Raw genomic sequence first — 25,222 nt, 5'->3', positions numbered from 1 at the left:
CAGTAGTTGTTCTGTAGGAGCTGTTCCACATGTAGATGTATTTTTGATGTATTTGTGAGGAGGAAGTGATCTCCATGTCTTACTTCTCTGCCATATTGAAGGTCCCCCAAGATAATCATTTTCTATTCATAGATGAAATAATTTTCTATGTGGAAAATCTGAAAAACTCAGATATTTTTCTAGAATTAATAGAGTTAATCAAGTTTTAGTAAATAAAGTCAGCGTAAAAATATAAATTTTATTCCTACCTACTGGCAAGAAACAATTGGAATTTAAAAAATTTAATTTACTGTAGCACTAAATAAAATTGAAAGATTAGGTAGAAACCTAACAAAAATATATTCAGGTTCTCTGTGTTGAAAACTATAAAGCACAAATGAAAATAATTAAACAACAAATAACTGAAGATATATACCATTTTCTTAGACAGGAAAGTTCAATATTTTTAGGAAATAAATTATCCACAATTTGATCTGCAGATTCAGTGCAACCCTAATTAAAATTCCAGCATAATTTTTGTAGATATCTTATGGGTGAGTGTAAAATTTATATGGAAAGACAAAGAAACTTGAATTGACAAAAATGATTTTAAAACTGAGGAACAAATTTGGAAGATTCACACATTTCAATTTAAATATTTACTTGAAAGCTACACTAATCAAGACAGTATGGTATTGAAAAGAAGATATATCCACAGATTGATGGAACAGAATTAGACTAGAAAATAGATTTCCCCAAATTTATTCAATAGAATTTTTTTAAACAATGTTAGAAAGCCATCCACTGGATGCCTTCTTCTCCCCTTTTTCCTCTTCCATTTTTCTTCTACCCCACCACCTGCCCCCACCCACCCCCCCAACAAATTATATTATCTATACCTGAATCCCAGTTTGGCCGCTCAGGTGGCACAAGGGACTACTACCACCATCTGCAGGTTCATCTTAGGCTCACCAGCTCCCAGACACTGCTAATGCCATATTTGATCATAGTCAGGTGCTCCAGGGAGAGGTCCCTGACAGGCAACACCTGACAGGTTCTCAGGGAGCCCCATGGGCAGCAGCATCTCAGGGCAGAAGAGTCCAGAGCTCCGGACCTCCACCCACTTCTTTAGGCCTTGGTGGTAACTGAACGCCTCCTTGCTGGGCTCTGTGTAGGGATTGTAGGCTGTCTCAAAATGAATGATACCAGCTTGGTGAAGAACTCCCTCATGATGTCCACAAAATGGCCTGGGATGAGGTGGTGGTCAGCCACAATGTCTAACATCTGGTGGAATTCAGCCAGGTGAGAGTCCTCCAGGTCTCGTTCCAGAACACACCGTTGGTGGTTAGGTTCTTGGCGGGGCACAATGGACTTGCCCAGGGCGGAAGCGACAGAGCGCACTGAGCTGACGTTCGTGGTGTGTGTGCTCGTGCAGCAGGCTTTTCCCATCTCGTCCTGCTCCCTGCAGTCCCGGTTGTTCCCCCATGAGTGGCAGCTGACCTAGGACCAGGCCTGCTTGACCTGCTGGACATAGTCCACTGGCAGCTGCAGGGCCTTTGCTGGGTATCCCAGGAAGAAGGTGTCATGCGCTGAGTGCTTCTGGGGCTGGAAAAGGGCGTCAAAAGAAAAAATCCAGAAGGATTGCTTGAGGAGATGGTCTGTTGGCAACCCTGTGAACCTCAACTCCAGAAAGATCAGCCGGAGAGCTGGGTGCAGACCTTGAGTAGGGTGTGCAGGTGTCGGCTGTTGTGGAGGATCTTGGGGGCTGAGAAGTTGTAGGGCTTAAAGGGTGGTTCCACTCAGAACTGCTGGAAATCATCTCTGGGGCCAGTTCCACCTCCTGCTTGGAGATGCTAGTGCTGAAGATGCTGCCTTTTCTTACCCAGCAGGTTACTTCAGGGTTACTTCAGTCAGCAGCTTCCTGTTTCTGAGCTCACTTCTCTCCCCCTTGCCTGCCCTCCCGAGACCAGGTGGAGCCACCACTACACCTCATCCTCCACGCTGTCCACCACTCTGAACAACCGGGGCATATTGGGCACACCTTTGTCCACTCGGAGTCACTTGTTGGACAAGGCTTTGCTGAAGCCTGTTTTGTCGCTGGGCAGTCACAGGAGTTGCCTCTGGCTAGGCCTTGGGGCAGAAGGGGCAAGACATGTTAAGAAACACCCAGGGCTCCTGGCTGCCCTCTCCGGGCGTTGTCCTTACCCTCGGCTGTAGGCTCCCACCATCCAATTAGAATATTTTAAGAAATATTATGTATTGTGCTGTTGCCAGTGAAGGTGGCAGACATTTTTATGCCCCTGGGGCGGAATGTCACAGACAGCTGTTTTCACAATGTTGGCCATCCACTGGACAGGATAGCTGCTCTTCTTGTTTTGGATGTTAAGCATCTGTTCGTCCACCACCTTCATGGGCATGCAGCTTCTGAACACGATGGCCACAGTCAGATAGCAGCCATGGCAGAGGCCACAGGTGGCCATCATATTCTTGGTGTCTGACATCTGCTGGGTAAGCTCCGGCACTGTCAGGGCCCAGTGCTGCTGGTTTCCCTGGCTGCTTAACACAGCAAAGCCGACATGAAGAAGTGCAGGCGGGGGAAGTGGACCTTGTTCATGCCAGCTTGCACAGGTCAGCATTGAGCTGGTTGGGGAAGGACAGGCAGGTAATGGCCCCACTCGTGGTGGCCAACTCCAGGTGGTCCAGGTCATTGTAGGTGGGTGTGGTCAGCTTTATGGTTCTGAATCAGACGTAATGGAGAGCATCATTATCAATGCAGTAGGTCTCATCTGTGTTTTCTACCAGCTGGTGGACTGAGTAGGTGGTATTGTAGGGCTCCACCATCCTATCTGACACCTCAGGCAAGGGCGCCATGCTGAAAATGTTCATGTTCCTATCTAGATATGCCTCCTGGATCTTGGTGATGAGGAGAGTATGCATCCCAGATCCAGTCCCTCCACCCAGGGAGTGGGTCATCTGGAAGCCATGCAGGCAGTCACTCAGCCTCCTTCTTCAGGACATCTTAATAATGAAAAATTACTTGTAGTTCTAAATGAAAAATATAAAACTCTAAAACATCTACAAAATGTTCTTTTTAGAAGAAATTATAGGAGAAAACTTACCTGACTGTGGTTTAGGCAGAGAGATATTAGATACAACACCAAAAGCATGATCTATTTAGGAAAAGAAAAGATAAATTGAACTTTTTATAAATATAAATTGAATTTTTTTTAAATAAAAATTACTCTTCTGCAAATGATACTACTAAGTAAATAGAATGACAAGAGACACACTCATAGAAAATATTTACAAATCAAATTTCCATTTCAGGACTTGTTTCCAGAATATAAAAATAAATCTAAATCTCAAAACTCAACAATAAAAATCAATAAACAATATGTGGGAAAGATCTGAAGATAGGTGTCACCAAAGAAGGTGGAGATATGGCAAATAAGCATATGAAAAGGTGCTCAACATTTTTAATCTTTAGGGAGTTGCAACTTAAAACTTCAGTGAGGTAACTATACACCTATCAAAATGCCAAAACAAGCAAACAAAGTAACAGTAACAACACTGGCGATACCAAGTGGTGCCAACGATGCAATCCCCTAGAAGTCTCATACATTTTTATTAGAAATGCAAAACTCTACAGCCACATTAGAAAACATTTGGGGAGTATTTTATAAAGTTGAATGTTCTTCTATTTACCATAGGACCCAGCAGTATTACTCCAAGGCAAATGAAAACATATGTTCGCGCACACACATACACACACACACACACACACACAAAATATTTATAACATCTTTATTCACAGTCACCAAATATTGGAAACAAAACAAATGTTTCTCAACCAGTGAATGGATAAACAAACTTTTGTATATTCTAACAAATAGATGACTCCCAAATCTTCAATGTAACTGGCTAAGTGAGTGAAGTTAGACACCAATACTATATATTGTATGATTCCATTAATATATGCTATTTTAGAAAAGGCAATACCATAAGTATAGAAAATTAGATCAGTTGGTGCCACACATTGGGTTTTGAGAGGGAGAGGATGAATATAAAGAGACTGTATTTGGGATGGAACTGTTCTTCGTGAAACTGTAGTGGTGAATATACAGTTCTATGAATTTGTCAAAACCTGTGGAACCATACATCAAAGAGTAATTTTTATATACAATTTTAAATTTAAAAAATCAGGATTGTGAGATAGAAGGAATGTGACAAAATAACTGAACTACAATTGAGTCAAATAACCATACTGAAGGGGATGGGAATAAAAAGAATCTCATTTTAAATAATTTTGGAAAGTAGTGTTTTGACCAGATATTGTAAGGGTAAATGTATAAAGAAATGTATCCAAACACTCTAGTTAGTAAATGTGTTTCTCCCTTGGATATGGCTGAACAAATCTAAAACTATTGTTATAAGAGGGTTGAACAAATAAGTAATTTTTTTTTACATGATGAGAGCCATGTTTCTGACTTTTTTTTTGGAGGGGGGAGTTATAAATAACTAAATGGGGAAAATTAGAATAAACCTTGCAGTGCTGGATCGGAGTAATTATCAGTACAGACATATAGATGATAAGTGACAGATTACACATACACATGCATACGTAATTATTGATGTGTATTTATGCAGGAATTGGTAAATATATATTCCTAGATCTTTTCACTAAGAAGAAATAGAAGCAATAACAATAAGTACACCTAATGTCCAAATCTCGGTTTCTAAATATAATTTTCCAATAAAAAGATTCAAGGGTCCTTGGTGAAACTATTGATTTCAGGGCTGGCAAGAAAACTACAAGATGAGCCTAGAGCATCTAGCAGTATCAGAGATGAATACATTTAATGAAAAATAGATGGAGGCATGTTAAAAGGGCACAGGAGTCAACCTGAAAGAGCTCTCAATGGACAAAGCTGCTGGAACAACTTGAGCAACAAAATATCGAATGCCAGAATAGGATTATAACCCCCAAATAAAATAAATATGCATGAGTCCATATATATAAATAACTAACTGAACAAATAAATGGGGAGAAAGCACATCTCTTCCTTATAGAAGAATAGATGTAGGAGGAGTGAGGGATAGAGAAAATCATCATTAGAACACTACAGTAATAACTGCTACAGGCAAGATCCTCAGTGAGTGATAAAATTAGTGAACATTTAAGCAGAAGTTGTTATATTTGTATTGTGAAAATATTTCCCCCCAATTATTTAGTAATTAGAAAAGGAATAATAGTGACTTTATAATGTAGAATCCTTAAATATACATACTTCACCAAAGTAAGGTAGTATCAGTAATATTTGTCAACATAATGTATACCCTAATATGGTGCACTGAGAGCCATCACTTCTGTGATAGCCTTCCCCAAAATGCATTATAGCATACAAAGAAAAGCAACAGCAAAAATAGGCAAAGCCAGACTTCTCTTTGAATTTATTCCATGGTATGCAACAAAGGAGAAATTTCCCCAGAATTTTGATGGAAATTAATTTTGAACTCAGAATTATATAACTAGCAAAAATTAAGATGGAAAGGACAAAAAAGATATTTGTAGACATGCAGTGTCTTGGAGTGTTCTGTGATGAGAAAATACTAGACAAACTAAAATTGAGGGGCATTACAAAAATAAAGTGGCCATTGCTGTTCAGAATGTTCAAGGTCTTGAACTATATGAAAAGACCAGGGAACTTTCACAGATAAGTAATATAACAACTAAATGCAAGGTGAGCCCCTGGATTGTATCCTGGAACAGTAAAAGTCTATTAGTTGGGGGGGGGGAAGGTAAACTGCACAAATTCTACTGTTTAATAGTACTGAACCAAAGTTAGTTTCTTAGTTTCATTAATAGTACTGTACTAAAGTTACTTTCTTAGTTTTGATAATTGTCCTATATTATGTAAGATAAATATTCACAAAGGAAAACTTAGAGGATACAATGGGACTGTCTGTAGTATTTTTGCAACTCTTTAAGTCTAAAATCATAAGATTGATCTTTTTTAAGTTTTAAAGTTTTGTAGGATAACATTGAGAAAATTTTCCTAAACCAAGAGCAAAAGTCAATGATGTGAAAAATATCACAGAAAATTCATGAATATAAAATATCAATCCAAGTAGGTCCAACAATCAGAAAGAAAATCAAAAGGAAATATTAGAAACAAATTATCAGAATTTAGAAACAATATGAGCCATTCGATTAAATGTATCCACTAAATGACTCAAAAATAAATGTTAAAATCCCTTTTCCTAAAGGCACAACAGATTTTCAAATCCCATGGACAAAGAGAAGTTTGCATAAGTTTTGAGAAATAATAGCACACAAAGAAGAGCAACAATAAAAATAGGCAATGCCAGACTTCTCTTTGAAGTTATTCCATGGTATGCAGCAAAGGAGAAATTTCCCCAGAATTTTGATGGGAATTAATTTTGAACTTAGAATTATATATCTAGCAAAAATTAAGACAGAAAGGACAAAAAAAGATATTTGTAGACATGCAGGGTCTTGGAGTGTCTGTTATATTTGTCATTTCCAGAAAAAGATATCCCTTGAACATATGCTCCAGCAAAATGTAAAGGGAGTCAAGAACATGGAAAATGAAGAACAGCAATTCCCACTGAAAAACATTCCAGGAACAAATGGGCAATCCCTTTAGAAAGCAGTCAGTGTTATGTAGAACAGTATCAAAGTACTATGATAAAGAATCTGGAAAATGTCTTGGGTGTTATGAGGATATTTTATGATTCTTTTTCCAACTCTAAAAAATCAAAAGTAATTAGACTCCAAGAAAAACAAAATTGTAATCCAAATTGAAGCAAAATGAAAATGCAACTTGAGTTTTAGTAAAGAAAATTTAATACATTTATATTTATTTATTATTAATATAAATAAAGAGGGAGAGGAAACTTCGGGAGGTGATGGGTATGTTTATGGCATTGATTGTGGTGATGACTTGACAAGTATATAATTACCTGCAAACTCATCAAGATGTATACACTACATATGTACAACTTTCTTGTGTCAGTAGTACCTCAATAAACTGGTTAAAAGATGTGATAAATTTAATTTAAAGATAAATTGCTCTTTTTTAAAAAAAATTGCAGTTTTTGTACCATTTTGCTTATGTTTCTCTATACTTGTTCTTTCTTCTCGATGCGCTTAGTAACAAACAATATTTACATGAAAATGTAAATGCTCTTTATTGTTTCAATGTTAGAATCAGACTGTAACAAAACAAGGGTATTTTAATTTTTATAAGAGGACAAACTGTAAATTTGATAAACCATATCAATGGAATTTTAATGGTCTGAGTATCTTAAGCTAGAATGTAGAGTTAGGGAGAATTTGAGTAGGTAAATGTAAGGATACTAGCGTTTTAAAAAATCTTACATGGAGGTATCTGTCTTCATTTAGAGAGATAAGAAACAGATTTACATATATTATTTAAAATTAAATTATATATATATATATGAAAAACTAATTTAGTAACAATAGGATAGAAAAGGTAAAAAAAAAAAATGCCCTAAGGCAAAATCCATCCTATTTCAGTAGAGGAAATACATACAAATAGTTTAAAATTGATAAATCAAGAAGGAAAACTAAAATGATATCCTTTAGAATTTCATTAAAAATTACCAGACCTAAAATAGAAACTTCTAAATGCTGTTAAATCAAGGAGTGTTACAAGAAACGAGTCAGAATAATTTAAATTTTCAGTTAATATTCTAATGTAATGGTTTGAATTTTCTTTTTTTACTTTTTTTACTATACATATGAATTATTTTATTAATAATATTTTACTATATCACTTTATAAAATAAATTCAAATTTTCTTAATATTAGTTTTTATTGGAAAAATATAATTTCTATTAAGTCTGCTATTTATTTTAAACTTGCTTGACCTATGGTTTTCTTTGGAAAAAAGCACAATTGGGAGGAATTGCTATAGAACATATAAAAATAGTGGTATAAAATAAAAGAAAATATATATAGAAAAACTAAATGGGACTTACCATACAATTTTATATATATTCTGTGGCAAAAATCTTGTAGTCTTCAGAGTGAGTTATTCTACAGCATTAAAAATATTTCCTCAATTATTTTGCTATTAACTTAGTTATTGTAACAAAAATAATTTAATTTATAATGCTAAGAGACAGTGATGTGAATTCTGATATTTCACAGTAACATAAATGAAATGTAACACATCAGATTTGGTGATCTTTTAATTAATTACTTAAAGTTGAATATTTTTTCCAACTGAAGAAATTAAATAACTAAAATTCAGCACAAAGTAAAGAAAATCTATTGAGAAAAAAATAAATCAGTTAAAAATGTTACAGATTTCTTTATCATACTTGTAAAACTCAATAAAACAAAGATTTTTGATCTAATTTTTATAAACTTGAGTAGACATATAAACATATGATTTTACAAACTTGTTTATGCTATTGGGAAATGTATTTCATTTTCATCTCTTCTCAGTTCTCTGCATGAGGCCTAAAGAGTGAACTAAGGCCAAGCAAACCATACTGAACAGAACAAGGACAAGACACAAACAAACGTTTAATGAGGATATTTTGTTTCCAAATAATCCGTAGTGAGTAGTCCTATGAAAGTAGATGGCAAAATGTACTCACAAAGAACTAGTAATTTTTTGAGTAAAGTATATTAAAAAGAGTCAAATTGTTATTCATCCTATAAATGAAAGAGATTAGTTCACATCTCTGATGAGTAATATAGAATACCATACAAAATTAGATTAACTTTTTTGTTTATTCAGTTAATGCTATTCAAAGCCTACTAGATGAGAAGCTTCATTTCTGAATGCTGAGTATATTATTAGTGAATAAACTCTGACAAGAGTCTATAACCTGGTATGAGTAACACAAAATAAACAGTTAAACAGATAAATCATTTAATTAGAGGTGAAGAGACAAAGGCATGATGTTATATTTCCTAAATATTATGAATAAACAGTAGTACGAAGAAATGGTGAATAATAAGGACAAGTGTCTATACTGGTGGTCAGGTAAGGCTTTTCTGAGGAGATGATATTTAATTTGAGGCATGAAAAATGGAGGCAAGCTAGTTATATAAGAAATGAGGGGACTGAGGTGAGTAGGAAATGAATTTTAGAAGGAGGGACATCATATGCAAAAACTCAGCAGTGGGAGAAATACAATGACCTTTTCTGGTGTTAGTAAAGAAAGAAAAAGAAATTGAGAGTGAGAAAATAACAGTTCTGTACATTTAAACAAAATATGTGAATAGTATAGAGTGTGTGTATGCACATCTGTGTATGTGTCTGCATTGTAAACACTGAGGCCAGTAATAATTAGTGTTTTTATTAAGATTTTTCTCAACTTTGAAATTCCTAGTTTATTTATTCTGACTTTGGATATACCCTATCACACCACCATTTCTTTCTTATCCTTTCTTCTTTTTTTTTTTTAACATCTTTATTAGAGTATAATCGCTTTACAATGGTGTGTTAGTTTCTGCTTTATAACAAAGTGAATCAGCTATACATATACATATATCCCCATATCTCTTCCCTTTTGCGACTCCCTCCCTCCCACCCTCCCTATCCCACCGCTCTAGGTGGTCACAAAGCACCGAGCTGATCTCCCTCTGCTATGCAACTGCTTCCCACTAGCTATCTATTTTACGTTTGGTAGTGTATATATGTCCATGCCACTCTCTCACTTTGTCACAGCTTAACCTTCCCCCTCCCCATATCCTCAAGTCCATTGTCTAGTAGGTCTGTGTCTTTATTCCCATCTTGCCTCTAGGTTCTTCATGACCTTTTTCTTTTCTTTTTTTTTCTTTTTCTTTCTTAGATTCCATATATATGTGTTAGCATACGGTATTTCTTTTTCTCTCTCTGACTTACTTCACTCTGTATGACAGACTCTAGGTCCAACCACCTCACAACAAATAACTCAATTTCGTTTCTTTTTATAGCTGAGTAATATTCCATTGTATATATGTGCCACAACTTTTTATTCATTCATCTGTTGATGGACACTTAGGTTGCTTCCATGTCCTGGCTACTGTAAATAGAGCTGCAATGAACATTTTGTACATGACTCTTCTTGAATTATCATTTTGTCAGGGTATATGCCCAGTAGTGGGTTTGCTGGGTCACATGGTAGTTCTATTTGTAGTTTTTTAAGGAACCTCCATACTGTTCTCCATAGTGGCTGTATCAATTTACATTCCCGCCAACAGTACAAGAGTGTTCCCTTTTCTCCACACCCTCTCCAGCATTTATGGTTTCTAGATTTTTTGATGATGGCCATTCTGACCGGTGTGAGATGATATCTCATTGTAGTTTTGATTTGCATTTCTTTAATGATTAATGATGTTGAGCATTCTTTTATGTGTTTGTTGGCAATCTGTATATCTTCTTTGGAGAAATGTCTATTTAGGTCTTCTGCCCATTATTGGATTGGGTTTTTTGTTTTTTGATATTGAGCTCCATGAGCTGCTTGTAAATTTTGGAGATTTATCCTTTGTCAGTTGCTTCATTTGTAAATATTTTCTCCCATTCTGAGGGTTGTTTTTTGGTCTTGTTTATGGTTTCCTTTGCTGTGCAAAAGCTTTGAAGTTTCATTAGGTCCCATTTCTTTATTTTTGTTTTTATTTCCATTTCTCTAGGAGGTGGGTCAAAAAGGATCTTGCTGTGATTTATGTCATAGAGTGTTCTGCCTATGTTTTCCTCTAAGAGTTTGATAGTGTCTGGCCTTATATTTAGGTCTTTAATCCATTTTCAGTTTGTTTTTGTGTATGGTGTTAGGGAGTGTTCTAATTTCATACTGTTATATGTAGCTGTCCAGTTTTCCCAGCACCACTTATTGAAGAGGCTGTCTTTTCTCCACTGTATATTCTTGCCTCCTTTATCAAAGATAAGGTGACCATATGTGTGTGGGTTTATCTCTGGGCCTTATCCTCTCTTAATCATGGAATATATCTGATTCTTGTAACTGCCATTTATTTTATAACAATGGAAATAAAAGGAAGATTGTGTTTTAATCAGACATTTTAAAGTTTGCTGTACATGACATTGTCAGCATATAGCTGCGTTTCCAGAGCAATTACTTGGTGCTTTGTGAAATGTCATTGATGTAAGTGTAGTGTAGAAGTATGTTTAAGGGCTAGAGTGAATGGGAGAGCCAAATAACAAAAATGGTGGATTGACAACTGCTTTAGTTGTTATTATTGTGAAACTTGATAGAGGCCAGTCATTCATAATGGTATCAGGAGATCTTCCTTGTGCTTTGTTCAAAGGAGTTAGAGAATAAGAATGGAATATAAGAGGTAAAAATTAGTGAACACTTCTATGTCAAGCAATATGGCAGATTAGGTGTTTTGAAAATTTTAGCATTGAAAACAGAGATAAAGGATGAATAATTATAATTTTGTTTAACTTCTTAAGAAATTAAGCAAGAAGCAGAGAGACCAAAATCTAAGTTGACTCTGCAAACACATGTGATAAACTGTCCTTTAAAGCTTCGTATACCTTGGGAGGGATTTGCTGGTGTCAATAACCACAAGCCACTTGAAGAGCAAATGGACAAGGCTTAAACTTATAAGAGGTCTCCAGATGGAACTGAGAACTTTATAAGAAATGAGAGGGATCAAAGATTATACCCTTAGTAGATGGGAAAGTTATTTGGGAGAAGCCTGGGCAGTGGATAGAAGATGGAAAAACCACTAAAAGGATGTCTGGTTTTGTAAAGAACTGTGGTCTTTCTGAATCTTAGAGCCTGGGAACTTTGTGAGTAGTGAAGGTCATAGTTTCTCCTGCTTAAGTAAAGGGAGATTGTTTCTTTGAATTCATATTGTCCTACCTTTTATGACTAGGGGTCATTGCTATATATAAAAATAAATTAATTAAACACCAAACTGGAAAATGGTAGCCTTTATCTCTGGCTATGTTAATTTTAGTGATTTGGCCTAGCTAAGAAGCAGTAGTATCCTTTGCTGCCTTAACTGTTTATTTGCTGATATGAAGGAAGTTCATGCTCACTCAAAATGTTTCAAAGAGTAAAAATTTAATTTTACATAGTCTTGCAAAGCAAAATTTGGTGCTGGTACTGGAAAAAGAGATAGACTGAAGGCATGGAAATGAAATGACAAATTTGCATAATGTCCATAAAATAGGATCATTTATTTCACAGACATGGATTTTTGCAATACATATTTAGGCATTATTGACAGCATTCCCTGGGAACATGAACTATCACAAACATCTAGACATGTATACATATGGGTCTAGAAGTATATGCAAGCAAAGAAAGTAATTAAAATATTTTTAAATCATATATTTCAGAAAGAAATGTTTTTTTATTAAATAAAATATATAATCTAACTTTGTTAGCTTTTTCCATTTTGGTTTATCCTCATAACTTTTTTTTTTTTTTTTTTTTGTGGTATGCGGGCCTCTCACTGTTGTGGCCTCCCCCACTGTGGAGCACAGGCTCCGGATACGCAGGCTCATGGGCCCAGCCACTCCACGGCATGTGAGATCCTTCCGGAGTGGGGCACGAACCCCTGTCCCCTGCATCGGCAGGCGGATTCTCAACCACTGTGCCACCAGGGAAGCACCATATCCTCATAACTTTTGAATAAGATCCTAATAAAACAAATATGCCTATAGAGAAATAATCAAGAAAAATATTTTTGATGAATAACTTTTACATTTTTAATGTTTCAGTGTGTTAAAAATCGAAATTCAACTGAGTAAATTTTAAAGATCTTATTGGCTCTATTCAATGGTTCATGAATTGGGCATCATCCAGTCTATCAGGTAGAAAGTAGTTCTGAGGAGCTGTACAAAATTAGAGACATTTATAGGCAGAAAGGAGCAGAAACAAGGAAATTATACTTACAAAAAAGTGGGCTTATTGCATGGTAACTTTCCTTTAGGGGAAGGCTATCAGACAGAATACCTAACTGGTGCTGATCGGGTGATTCCTGATTGGTTTAAGATTCCATTTTGGGGAGAGCTGAAACTCTAAGTCAAGTCTCAGTTTGGTGACTGAAGTTTTGCATAAGTGACTATGTTTGGGGCCTTTTGTTTTGTTTTTAACAATTGTTTTACTACGAAAGATACTTTATTAAATTATTCCATTGTATTGATACCCCAAAACAGCAATATACCCTACAAATGAAATGAATTTGAAAGACCAAAGTTGAAAAGTGAGATGAGACGTCTGTGAATTATCACATGACCTATGTTTTGTTATTACTGTTTTGAAAGCCATTGAGTAATAACTGTGTTAAGTAATCTATATTTGATATTGGTTACAATTTTGTATAGAGTCCACTTCCTCTCACGAATTGTAATGTGTGCTCTTCAGAAGGTCGAATATTATCCATTCTAGATTATACAGTTTTGAATGTAGCCTAAGAGGAGAATGTGGAGGGTCAAGTTTTCGTTTTGATCCTCTAGGATCCGAAGTGCAGACAAAACTATGCTTTGTGTGAAAAATTAAAAAGTAATTTCTCTCTGAAATCTGTCATTGTTCTCTGTCATCTGAAAAATTACTAGTTTAACAGCTGGGAAAGTATTGACATGATAGAGGCTCAGAACAGGAACTATCTTAAACTCTATATTTTATAATTCATTCATTCTTCAATTAGAGAAATAGAAGCAAAGAACTGAAGAGTTCTCTTAATGCTATAAATTGGTTACTTAAGGCAGATTCAATCCAGGGACTTTGCTACCTTGTTATAATTCTTTCAAGACTCCAATCCTTGCCCAGAACAAAGTTTGGTCATTTCTGACAGCTCATCAAGACTTGCCACATTGAAATGTGTGTGTATCAGCAAAATAATTTTTTCATAAAATGGTTCCAAGAAACTTTAATAACCTAGCATAAAATAGTTTAATGGCAACTATAGCTAATATCCTTTTCTGTTACTTAAATGATATTTAGCCCTGTGGAAAAATGTTTTCAGGCTAGATAAAGATTTACTGCAGGGTGTCCGAGAAATCTAAACCTGCCCCAGTCATCAATTCTGACATCTAAAGCACTTATGTGTGTCACAAGGAGCCTTGATTTATACTGGCCTCAAAAAGAAACCTTGTTAATAAGGAACCAGCTAGCCCTCTAGGAAGCATATTTACTCAAGTGCACTTCACATCCTTGTGTATGTGTGGAAAATGGATTGTAACATTACACTTAAATATCTATTGGTTACTACAGAGTAAGCAGAGCAAGGACAGATTAGAAACTTGCTATGAAACACATTGAGGTACTATGGTACATAGTATAAAATATACTGGGAAATTATAACTGCAGATGAAACCATTTAGCCTACTGCAGTTGGATTCAGAATGAAGTGTTTTTAGGGAAAAACAATACCTGTTAGCATGTAATGTAGAAGCAGAGATTCAGAGTATAAAAGGTTTTAATGATGAAGTTATCAACATAAAATGGAAGAATATCCTTAAAGATCAGTAAAATGTGAGTACAGTGCCCAGGTGGAGGTGTTACCATCAAAGGAAAGGTGGCTCAAATCTTCCACTGAGTTTAGAAAAAAAGTTATTATAATAACATTCACATAAAGATCTGTTTTGATAAAGTCAGTGGCAGCCCAGGAATTTATCATATAAGATCTTACGGAAAAACCCAGATGAACTTTTTGGCCAGCCCAATACATGCTAACCTTGAATTGGTTACTGAAATAAAAGGAAGTAGACCCAGTGTTGTATCAAGTAGAAAGGGTCTGTGGTCAGTGATGTCCCCTGAAAACCATGATAATTTTGCAAAAATTGTATAAAAAATTACATTACAGAAAGTAAAGAAGTGCTAGAGATATGTTAAAGAAAATTTGATAGCAATTGCTGACTAATGTACTATTAGAGAATGGAGAAACTCTTTAAAGCTCCCAGATATTTTTACTCATCAAGAAGTTGTTCTTTACTACTATGAGGCTATCAACATTTTTGCCCTTTTTTCCCCCAATAAATCGATCCACTCCTGATTTTAGGTCCTTCCCAGTACATCTATGATCACTCTTATCATTAATCAAGCCTATCTCCATACTCTATGCTTGGAATATTCCCAACTTCAAACCACCCGCCTGGATAAATTTAACTTTCTGCTTTCTCTGCCTCAACACTAAACCCCTGAACACTGCTGAAGGAAAACAACAATTGTTCAAATAAGCACCAGTACTTATTTGCAGTTTCAGTGGTCATTCACTACCACCTCCCAGTCATTCCTAGGAGTCTTGATCAGCAACCATTCTCATCCAGCCAACTTTTCATGCTCACATCAAGCCCACTTTCGGCAGGTCTCTTTAGTTTCTTCACACACACAAAAACACAAACACTAACAAACTGAGACCATCATTCAGGAATTCCCTCCATTTTTCTGATCAAACCAAATTTTCTGCACTTAAACTCCTGCCTTTCTCTTTTTTGCTAGTGTAATTGTTTAAAACAGATAGCCACAACTGTGTAGGCCTTATAACTTTCTTCTTTCCATGGCTTGGGGTTGTCAGTAATCACTATGATTTCTACTAACCTTCACAATATGATTTTGCTCTCTGTCTCCTTAAATATGTATGTTATGCATATATTGCATGTAGATAATTTGTTTTCAATTATTCCTTAACTTTGCTAGCTCAATTTTTATCTTTATGTATCAGAGAGGTTTTTTTTTGTTTTGTTTTGTTTTTAATTAGACATCTTCTTTCTGGTCTCTGATTCTGTTTTTCTGTGACATCCAATTTTACATAACAAGCTCCCTATTAGACATTGATTTTATTTTCTGTATTCTATACTTGTCTGAACTCACAAACCATACCTCAGTTACTTTTTATTCTCAAAGTCTGGTATATTTATGGTATGTTATTTGCACCCAGTAAGGTTTAGTAAAATGAATGAATGACAGAAAATATTTAGGGAAGTAACAGAAGGGTAGCACCATTGAAAAGACAGAAAGAAAAAACAAGTGGTTTGAAAGCAAGAAAAATGTAACTAAGAAAACAGCCTCCATATACCCTTAATTGCAAAAGTTACAAGCAGAAAACTTAAAGAATAAAAAAGAAATTTTATGGTTACCAATCCTACTGGGTATTTTTAATGCAAATTTCTACTTGAGTGACAAAGCAGTGAAAACTAGTGGTTTTTATAAAGCATAACATAATGGATCTTTTTTTTATGTGATAAATTCCTTTGGATATTTAAGAGATTGTCATTTAGTGAAACAAAGGTCTAAAATTATTATTTTCCTTTACTCCTTTTATATTAATTTATACAGCTGTTATCAATCTATTTTGTTGTTGGAAATGAGTAACGTCTGCTTTCTTATTTCATTAAAAAAGTATTATATCTGAAATTGCTCACATTCAAACTACCTAATAAGAGAAAATTGAAAATGAAAGTAATTACTGTTAACTGGTTGAATCAATTCACCAAAGGCTAATTTGACTATTGTCTAGAGTTTAGCAATCTCTAGTGTATATTTTTCCAAAACAGAAAATAACTGAAATTAATCCTTGTTCATACAGAATCTCAGATATAAGCTTATTCATATAGTATTTTTTGGATTATTTGTTTCATGCTATAAAATATAACTGAGTAGAAAACCATAGGAGGTTTTATTTGGAAGACATTTTTAAGATCATCCATTTATTCTGTCAGCATAAATTGAATATATAATGCATAAGAACAGTTTAAGTTCCAAAAGTAATTTAATTCAAACTACTTCCTGTCTCACTCACTCATTCATGTATTCTTTTAATCAATATTTATCAAGCTCTTGCTTTGTTTCAGATATTACTTTAGAGATGAGAGATTCAAGAGTAAGAAAAAGGGAAACAAAAAAACAAGTAAACAAAACCCAAAGTGGTTTCTTTTTTAATGGAGCTGTGCAATTTAGTATCTGTATAGATTAATTTCCTTACATAATGTTAACCACATCAATTCTAGAAAAAGGTATCTGTCTATGTGCAGATGACAGTGGAAAGTTCACTATTTAATTTTATTACTGTATGATTTTGATAAAAAGTTATAGAGAGCCATAACCTGATTCTCTACCGTTTTAACAAGTGCCTTTATTTTCAACCTTTAGAAGACATAAAACATGAACACATTCCTATTATGCATGACTGTCCTTTAAGTATTTGAATACAAAACCAATATTCCTCCATTTATATCTATAACCAGTGGTGGAGAATCAGGTTTTGTGTCACTTTAACTTTTTTTTTTTTTTTTTTTTAGCGGTACGCGGGCCTCTCACTGCTGTGGCCTCTTCTCTCACTGCTGTGGCCTCTTCCATTGCGGAGAACAGGCTCCGGACGCGCAGGCCCAGCGGCCATGGCTCACGGGCCCAGCCGCTCCGCGGCATGTGGGGTCTTCCCGTACCAGGGCACGAACCCGTGTCCCCTGCATCGGCAGGCGGACTCTCAACCACTGCGCCACCAGGGAAGCCCTTAACTTTTTATTAAAGTAGTACAATAATAAAATTAAATAGTGAGTTTTCTATCAGCGCTACTGTAATTTAAATGTAAAGCTTAAATGTATTTCTCTATCATCCTATCATTCATCTTATGTTGTATGCCAACCTGCCAAAAGTATTTTGAATCATGGCTGTAAAGTTATCAAATTAGTTATTCTTTTCTTCTGTATTCCTATAAACTTGAATAGCTGTCTTTTTTATGTTTTAAGATATTACTCTAGAGGACAAAAGGCATGATTATGGACTCTTTGCCCCCCAAAAAAATCCCTCCAGATAGCCATTTAGAATCCTTACACTGGTTGGGCATTACTGTTTCCCATAATCTGTCCTGAAAAGCCCTGCTGTCTCAGCTGTTGTTTGGAACCTTCTCCTGGATGGGAAGATGGGCATGGAATATAGCCTACTTCTGCTACAGTAAAAGAAATCTTTTAGACATCTCTAATTGTAGCATATTTCAAAGAGAAGTACTATGAAAATAATCTTTCTTACTTATATTTAAAACCTAAACATTTGCATTATATTAGCTGATTTCAGAACCTATGTACTTTTTACAACATTACATTAATAGAAAAGTTTACTCCAATTTCTAAACATCAGATTTGCAAACTCTTCCAGCACAATTCATTCATTAATTGAGAATATTTTGCAATGTAATTGATCAGCCTATATATAAAATTAAAATTTATGAAAAAATATGAATTTTAATATTGGGGTAATTAGCACAATGCTTCATGGAAGAATAAATATTCAGGTTTAAAACACTTTGAGGGTGGAAAATGATGTATGTAAGATGACCAGTTTATTTAAAATCATAAATATCATTCAGGCGTGTAATCCTATTTTTTGTAGAAAAATATAATGCTTTTCTCACGTCTATTCAAACTGAGTTGAGGTTTCAAGAATATCAGAATACAAGTTTTGGCTTGCTCAGTTATTTTATAATATATAAACTTTGAAGTATCTACTAAGATATAACTTCAGTTATTAATACTAAAAATTGAAAATCTTAACCTAACCTCTCTCTGATATGTCTGTAAGATATATTAGAAGTGAGATTAAAAGGCATGCATTTCCAAAAATATTTTGTGAAATGAAAAACAGAGTTACCTTTTAAAGCAGTGCTCATTTATTAGATTTTGTGTCATTAAAATGTGTTTTCTCATTTTATGTCTGTGTTATAGATTAGTCCAGTTTTCATGTGGATTTTAATTGCATACATTGTAAAAAAAAAAAAAAAATTCACAGGACATGATTTTGTGATAGAACATTTTAGTTTCTCACTGCTGTCTCAATAGACATGCAAAACAATAGGGATTAGCATAGTTCCCTTTGACTGATGGATTCAAGGCTTTCAATTTCCCTGAAAAGCAGCTGTAACATTCAGATGAGCTGATCCAGGAAGCTTGTCATTTCAGTGATCCTCTGGAGACTGTCACGGACAGCAGAATCAATTTACAATTAATGAAGCAAATGTATGTTGTGAAGAAGAACCTGATGAGTTCCTTCAGCAACTGTCATGAACAAAGATTTCATATCAAACTGGTTAGCCTGACCTTCATTCAGCTAGGTGAGGTCTATATAAGTGAGATTGTGAGAGAGTATTTGAAATGCTCCTGTCTATAAACAACAGAAGAACTCTACAAGCTCCATTCATTTAAACTAGTCTCTACAGAGTGGGAAGTCACCTTAATGTCATATCTCATTACTTTGATTTAGTCCCCGATTTCATTAGAAAAAAATGATGATAGTATATCATTCAAGACTTTTTTATTCACAGACTTATATTCTTTAGGCAATTTTTCTACCATTTAACTATTTGAGAAAATATTTGAAAGAGAAAATTAACATACTCTTTCTGTCACTAACTCAAAGGGGTCTTGAATCAAACTGATCCAATGATAATATCAGTACTTGTTTTCTTTCACCACATGCAAAAGTATAAATAGTAAATCCGGAAGATCCCACATGCTGCAGAGCGGCTGCGCCCATGAGCCATGGCTGCTGAGCCTGCGCGTCTGGAGCCTGTGCGTCTGGAGCCTGTGCTCCATGACGGGAGAGGCCACAACAGTGAGAGGCCCGTGTACTGCAAAAAAAAAAAAAATAATAAATAATAAATATAAACTGAAAATTCTTCCAGGATTAAAGTATCATGTATTAATTTATTTATCAAAATGAAGCAGCCAAAACGGGGAGATTCCTGGCTATTTGACATGAAAGGATGAATTCATATATTAGTGAATGAATGTTTTTGCCCTAATAGTATTTATTCTTCTAATGATGTAATTATGTGATAAAATAATACTTTTTCTTTGGTCTTTACTCTCCAAAAGTACAGCCAAATTAGTTGTGGCTGAATTAATAGATGTGAAGCAAGTTCACACTGACAGACAAAAACTTAATATATTTTATGTGTGCATATATATATATATATATACACACACATATATACATGCACACATACACACATATATAGTGAAACTTCTACAGTGTCTGAATTTAAAATCATATTTTTCTGAAAAGAAAATTGTTCTTACTCTTTTAGAAGTTGTAAAATCCTATATTTTCCTTTTCTTAAAAAAACGAATCCTCTTCTTTTTTCCCTCTCTACAAAGTTGTTTGACATTTAGAGCATCATAGTTGTGAATTACAATTAATTTGAATTTCGGAAATGTCATTTTACTTCTTGAAATAAACGGAGGTACTTGATTTCTGGATTATTGCTGTGAACTTCTTTATAATTATAATGTGTCTTTTAAAAAATATTTATTTAGTTAGTTTGAGCTGGGTCTTAGTTGCGGCACACGGGATCTTCATTGAGGCGTGCAAGATCTTTTAGTTGTAGCGTGCAAACATCTTAGTTGCGACATATGGACTCAGTTGTGGCATGCGGACTTCTTCTTAGTTGCAGCATGCAGACTCTCAGTTGCTGCATGCTAAATCTTAGTTGTGGCATTCATGCGAGATCTAGTTCCCCGACCAGGGATGGAACCCGGGCCCCCAGCATTGGGAGCACGGAGTCTTACCCACTGGACCACCGGGGAAGTCCCTGTGTCCCCTTTTACTTGGAATATACTGGCATTATGAAGTCTGATATGCAAGGAACAGAGTAGAGTGGTGAGAAAATCTTGAGGTTTTAAATCAGATAAAACTGAGCTTGAATTCTGGCTGTAGTTGTTTTTAGTTAAATTCTCCATTTGCAAATTGCCTAAACTCTCAGCCTCACTGTTCTTATCATCAATCTACCTTTAATTTCAAGGATTAAAACAGATGATATTCAAATTACTTAGAATAGTTCCCGTCACATAGTAGCTTCCATCTCAAGTATATATTACTCCATAAGAAATTAATCTTTAAAAGAAAAAGAAAAACTTTCAAAAGATGCCTCATTTTTCTTTTATGTCTAATATCTGGTTTCTATTATTCCCATGAGTATGTGTTTTTGAGTAAATTATGAATACAAATTTTATTTTTTTAATTTTATTATTTTTTCATTTTATTTTTCAGTATTAATTCATGGTAATAATAAAAATTTACCAGGTCTAAATATTCTCTGTTCAAATCTATATGATAATCTCTCATGCAGTCTTCTTTTTCATCTTTTATCAATTTTTATCTCCTATGTGCTACTTATTGTCATTCATACATTATAGAGATAGGTTATTCTAAATGAGGTTTAAGACACTCAATATAACACATCATTTGATTTCTCCTCATTTTCTGAGTCAGAAATTTTTCTTGGCTTTCTAGTTATTCTAACTAGATGTTGAAACCAGTTAACAACTTTTTCTCAAACAAATGCAAATAGTAGGAACATAGCCTGGGTCCAACCAGACAAATAAGCAGATAGTCTCTCTACCTGGTGAATTTGGCAAAATAAACTCAATTCTATACAAGTAAATCCAAATGTCAAACACACCAATGTCACATTTAGCTAAGTGTGCTAGGCAACTGTAGAAAACATAACAGGGTTTTAATGAGAATGCAATGGAAAAAGCTAAGAGAACAAATGCTGCTTAAAGTAGACTTTATGTTCGCAAACAGAAATTTTCATTTCATATACAGAACCATTTTAACAACCTCTGCAAGTGTCCACCGTTGAGATTGTCTTCATAAAACAACATGCTTCTTGTTATCAAAAGGCCTTCAGTTTACTGAAACATTTAGCCCAGTGTTTATGGACATGGAGTCTGAACCAGACTGCCTAGTCACACACCCTGGCTTCACTTACTACTGGGGACCTTGGGCTAATTACTCAACATCCCTCCAAGCATTAGTTTAAAAAAAATCATAGTATGAGCGTCTGGAATAGAGTAAATGTTCAGCATATATTGTCTTTTATTATATTTTTCAGGAGTAATATATCATCTTGCTCATCATGTCAAATATTAAGCAGACTAATTTTTAAATTTCTTGTTTAATGTCCTGACAAATAAACATAAAATCAACTTGCTTTTAACTTTGGAATTAAATCTTGGTTTAACATTTCTTAATTTTTACTTGCCAAGTGTCAAATATAATTTTGCCCTTTAAAAACTATTCTCTGAATTTTTGTATTTATGTTAAGGACATCTGTTTCAGCTTTTGATGGAATAGTGATTAGTTTTTTAGCAAAAGTTTATATATAGTTGCAAAAACATAAATAACATATACATTAGAAAATTCAATTTTTCTTGAAAAACTGGACTTGCAGTTTTTTAATTATATTTTTCAATTGCATTTGTATTCAGAATAAAGTACAGAGAGCTTAAAAATTCTGAACTAAGAGGAATATTGTATGCAATTTTTTTTAGCAGATATGTATTTTGCATAGCACATTTTACTGTGAAAGAGACTTTGCCTCACATTTTTTATTCCTAATTGTAAATTGCTGATAGTGTTATGCCAACTTTGCAATGTGTGAATATTTCTACACCATGGCAGGAAATGTTTGTAATGTGTAGCTGTATTCCTGAAAATAATCCTCAGGATAAAGTGAGAGTCACAGACTTACACAGTAGGGTACATCACTAGAACCATGCAATCTAGTAATGTATGTCACACTGGCCATATGCTCTGATAAATTTTTCTTGTATTGTTAAACATGAAACACACTTTTTCTTGCTTTCAGTGTTTTCCTCTCATGTCTTCTTTATAGTTTCTTTATCCCCCATCCTTCTGTTTTCATTCTCCCATCTTAGGTCTAGGATGGTGCTTCCTTTTTATAGGGAAGTGATTTGATTGGAAAGTAAAAAAGAAATAACACGGTGACTCCTAAAAGACTTTTCATATTATATAAATGGCCATATTGTCTATCCCTTGAGTAATCAAGGATTTCACCTTGAATAGTCTTAGAAGGGTAAGGGAACTCCAAAGTGAAACCCTGTACTTTGTCAAATAAGACACTCTGTCCCCTTAAATGTGATCAAGTATTTGGAATTTGCAGTTAATACTACCGAAAAAAGGTATAGTGGAAAATTGAATCTGTGAGTTATTTTTACTAGATATAAAATAATGAAAACATACCTTGGTACAGAATAATTATTTAGTCTCATAATGAAACCATCAAAATTAATAAACACTAAAATGTTATTTATTATGTAATTGTATGTAAATATAAAAGTATGTGGTGCACTTAGGTTGCCTTCAGCTAGTTGTATTTACATACTAAATGAAATATGGATTTTTAATAATTAAAATAAATACTCATTTATCTTTTAATTATTGCAAATTATCTCAGTTACCAGGCAAATTCATTATTACCTGATAAACAACTATCAGCTTCTGTAAATAATGTTATTCTTTAATTTTCTTCAATAAAAAAAGGATTTTTTCCCCATTACAACTGATCTAGATTGGTGAGAGTGAACCATACCCTTGAAAACTCTAACTTTTTTGTAGCGATACTTGGAAATATTTACTATTATCTCTAAAAATATTTTGCTATGTTCAAAGATTTGCATGAATTTAACTGTCAAGGTCAGAAATAGCTTCCATCCGAGTTAAAGATTCTATCCCCTGAGGACACCAACTAATATGTCAAAGGTCATCAGTTTTATACCTGATTATAATTAAGTACATGTTGACATAGATCTGATTTATTGCTCTACCAGGACTGTCAACTTCAGGGTAGACTATTTGTTTTAATGGGAATGGATTTTTGTTTCTTGCCTATCAGAGGAATTCTGTTAACTTTAAAAGGGTTAGCAGAAGATGATTGGAAAACAAAATACCAATTAACTCACAATTATATAATTTTATTTAAAATTTTTATTTTATTATGGTATGCTATTCTATATAAAAGTAATAGATGATAAAAGTACTTTCTAATTATTGATATATAAAAATATATTTAAATGCATTTCATGATAATTGAGGGGAAAAAACAGTTCTAATGTCACTTGAAAGTTTAAGATTTGTTTCTTCCTCATGGAGATTATATTGTATCAGTGCTGGGGATGTGGTCTGGAAAGCAGAGAGAAAAGAAAGAAAAATAGGTTTTAACTGTAATATTCTTTGTGATATTGAATCAGAGGCTATATTTATTTGCAAAGTAACATAGGAAATTGAGTTAATTATAAGTATATTTAGAAAGGAAACAAAATATATTTTCTGTTACAACTATCTAAATGTTTATTTTTGAATGTGTGTGTGGGGCGGTGCTAAAATCTGCCACTTAAATTTACAAAAGAAATGCATAAAATTGTTATGTGACCTATGTGATACAGTCAAATTGTTCTATTCACTTTATAAACATCATATATGTGAACATATGTGTGTATTATTGCACTCAAGCATGGGAATAAAAAGAGATTGGAATTTTAACATCTACCATTTTATAGATTATGAATATATATCATGCCTACTCACCCTATACTTGTAAATGTATTTTAATATTTTATAAAACACATTTGATCCTTTAAAAGCTTCTTTACTAATTTCTTTTATTCTTTCCATATTCTTTATGAAAACTTAACAGGAACACTTTATCCCCCTTGAAATATATTACTTGTTTGAAACAAATAGTGTTATCTGTTCTAATTTACTTTGTACGAATTGCCAGAGCTTCATATCTTGGAAGTTTCCATATTTATACTCTACCAATAACTTTACTAATGACTTCCAATCTTATGTTTGAGACAGATATTTTATGCTTGTTTTATGGAATAAGTATAAAGATACAGGGCGTACTATTCATAGTGTTTATGAATACTTCATTTTGATAATACTTAAAGATACAGTGAGTAATATTCATAGTGTTTATGTTTATCAGTACTACAATCTGACAATATTTGATTAATTTCCTAGATTTTCAGACTCATTTAATAAAGTGATTACTAGAGGAATAAATATACTTCTAATAATTTCGTGAAGAAAGCATTAAGCTAACAATAAACAACCACTTAGCAAGTTGAATTTTGAATAAAATTTATCAATCAAATATGTGTTTCCAGAATGAGATAGGAACTAGTACAAAGTATGTTAGTTGAAGCTCTCTGACTCCAAAACCTTTTCTCAATGTGCTAGATAATGTTTCTATTCATTGATGGGTATTATAAAATTATGGCTTCTTCATGAATATTCTAAATTATTCTTAATGTACATGTCCATATTTAAATTCTATAGCATATTATAAAATATCTTGTATATTTGTTAGGTTTTATAAGCAGTATAAATAACATTGCTTCAAACACTGGAAATTGATATGTAACTATTTGCTTAGCAAGAATTTTAATTCTACCTAATAAACCTTTAGATAATATTTAAAATTCAT

The 25,222-nt window shown here is 34.0% G+C and overlaps 2 pseudogenes; both read right to left on the bottom strand.

Moving 5' to 3' along the window:
• Positions 1 to 898: 898 nt before the first annotated feature.
• Positions 899 to 2,113, bottom strand: LOC136120195 (phenylalanine--tRNA ligase alpha subunit pseudogene; annotated as a pseudogene).
• A 108-nt stretch (positions 2,114 to 2,221) lies between these two features.
• On the bottom strand, positions 2,222 to 4,469 carry LOC136120194 (tubulin beta chain-like; annotated as a pseudogene).
• Between the last annotated feature and the right edge of the window lie 20,753 nt (positions 4,470 to 25,222).

The sequence above is a fragment of the Phocoena phocoena genome, chromosome 3, assembly GCF_963924675.1.
Source record: "Phocoena phocoena chromosome 3, mPhoPho1.1, whole genome shotgun sequence".
NCBI classification, from domain to species: domain Eukaryota; kingdom Metazoa; phylum Chordata; class Mammalia; order Artiodactyla; family Phocoenidae; genus Phocoena; species Phocoena phocoena.
This window is presented reverse-complemented; position numbering and strand designations above follow the sequence as displayed.